The sequence below is a fragment of the Arachis duranensis genome, chromosome 10, assembly GCF_000817695.3.
Source record: "Arachis duranensis cultivar V14167 chromosome 10, aradu.V14167.gnm2.J7QH, whole genome shotgun sequence".
NCBI lineage: Eukaryota > Viridiplantae > Streptophyta > Magnoliopsida > Fabales > Fabaceae > Arachis > Arachis duranensis.
Window position 1 is genome coordinate 88,240,567 of NC_029781.3, and position 2,637 is coordinate 88,243,203.

A 2,637-nucleotide genomic window follows, 5' to 3' on the forward strand; every position below is an offset into this window, starting at 1 on the left:
GAGTTCGACCGGATGAAGGGACTGAAGGAGGAACTTAAATCAAAGGTGACTAAGTTGGAGAAGGATCTAGAGAATGAGTAGGCGAGTTCTCTTTCACTGGCGGCTTCTTTGAGGTTAGCCGAGGACACAACCCTGATGCATAAGGATAGTTATGTTACAACTTATCGGGAGGTGATGCATCTGAGGGGGGAGTTGGACAGTGCTCGAGAGGATTATTCTGAACTCCAAGGTCATCTTGTCGGCAGCGTGACTGCTGCTTACGAGAACTTGAAGGAGCAAGTTCGGGTCATTGCTCCCGAGGCCGATCTCACCCTTTTCAGTTTAGACAATGTTGTCAGAGATGGCAAGATTGTCCCTGATGACGAGGGTGATGATGATATTGATCCTCCTCCTATGTCCTCTGCCAAAGTGTCGACCTCTTCTGTTCCTCCGGTTGCACCTGATTCGGATTGCCAAGTTCTAAACCGGGAGAATGGAACTATAGATGCCGTGCCTATTCAGACTCTCCTCCTTCTCCTTGTCCTGATGATGCCCAGAAGGCTCCTGATGCCTGCTGATCTCTTTTCTAGATATTTATGTAGTTGGCCTGGTTTGTGGGCTTTTTAAAACCTTGTTTGTTTTGTTGACGGTTTCTAGTTGCTTTGTTTTAGAAACTTTATTTTGAAAAACAAAAAGTAGCTCGCTATCTTTAGCAGGTGTTGATGACCGCTATTCCGGGGCCTTATAATTTTTGTGGAGTAATACAGGTAGCTTTTCAGTTTTCTACTGATGTTTGAAATCTTGCATCTCGACCTCCTCGGATTTGCTTTGTTTTGTAGCTTGGATCCTTTGAGGTTGTGACTTATGGGTCCAACTTGTTTCTTGGTGGTTCTTTTGCACTGGTCCCCCTTTAAGTTATTTCTGTAATCCTCTTTCTTGGACCTTTGTCAGGTCTCTTTCGGGGATTACTTTTATAACTTTTTTTTTTGTAGTGGGAGTCCGACTTGGTTATGTCGGTCTCCTTTAAGTTATTTTTTGTAATCCTCTTTCTTGGACCTTTGTCAGGTCTCTTTCAGGGATTACTTTGATAACTTTTTATGATAGGAATCCGACTTGATTATGTCGGTCTCCTTTAAGTTATTTTTTGTAATCTTCTTTCTTGGACTTTTGTTAGGTCTCTTTCAGGGACTACTTGTATAACTTTTTGTTTTGGGCTGACTTTGTTATGTCAGGCCCTTCTAAGTTAAAGTAATCCTCTTTAATAGGGTTGGCCAGACCTCTTTCCAGGGTTTACTTATAACTTGGTTGACTTGGTTCATTCGACCAGTCCTTAAGTTATTATTTTAGCGATCTGTAAGGCCTCGTCAGGTTCTTTTTTTAGATCACTTTCGATAACTTCTTACATTATTCAATGTTCATCTTTGCTGATTTGTAGAAAGTGGTTGGCATCTTTAGATCGTCCTTTGGGTGAATCGCGTTTTCACCTTTATCGGATGATTTATCTTTATCGCGGTCGCGCAGTGAAATTGTTTTTCACTTTCTGCCAATCTGTTGCTTTATAATCGGGCGATGAACTCTGCTTTCACATATACATGTGGGAATTTTCTTATCCCTTTAAGTAGGGCATGACCTAGATCTCAATCATGGTGCCTCATTAAAAAACCTTTTCAGGAAAAAGAGCACATCCACTGATGAGATCCGTTGCCTTTTCTAGCTGTAGTACCTTCTTAGGTTGCAGGCGTGCCATGATTTGGGAAGCTCTCGTCCATCGACTTCGGACAGTCGGTAGTAGCCCTTCCCAAGTACTTCTATGACTCGGTAGGGTCCTTTCCAGTTTGCTGCCAGCTTCCCTTCTCCGGGCCGAGTTGTTCCAATGTCGTTTCGGATTAAGATGAGATCGTTCTCAGCGAAACTTCTTGGTACTACCCTTTGATTATATCTGGAAGCCATTCGACGTTTTAGAGCTTCTTCTCTAATCCAAGCTCTTTCCTGGATTTCAGGTAATAGGTCGAGTTCTTCCCTCTGAAGTTGGGAGTTTGCTCCCTCATTATAATGGACTACTCTATGTGATCATTCTTCAATTTCTACCGGAATCATTGCCTCCATTCCGTATGCTAATCGGAAAGGGGATTCCTTTGTGGTCCAATGTGGTGTCGTTCGATATGCCCATAGAACCTGTGGAAGCTCCTCTGCCCAGGCTCCATTTGCATCTTGTAATCTTCGTTTTAATCCGGCCAATATGACTTTGTTAGCAGCTTCAGCCTGTCCATTGGCTTGTGGATGTTCAACGGAGGTGTACTGGTGATTTATATTCAAGTCAGCCACTAGTTTTCTGAAGCCTGCATCTGTGAATTGAGTGCCATTGTCTGTGGTTATTGAATATAGAACCCCGAACCTTGTGACAATGTTTCTATATAAGAATTTTCGGCTTCTCTGAGTGGTGGCATTGGCTAGGGGCTCTGCCTCGATCCACTTTGTAAAGTAATCTACCCCTATGATGAGCGGATAATTTGTACGCTTTTTGGCATTGTTTTTAGTATGTTTTTAGTATGATCTAGTTAGTTTTTAGTATATTTTTATTAGTTTTTAGTTAAAATTCACTTTTCTAGACTTTACTATGAGTTTGTGTGTTTTTCTGTGATTTCAGGTATTTTCTGG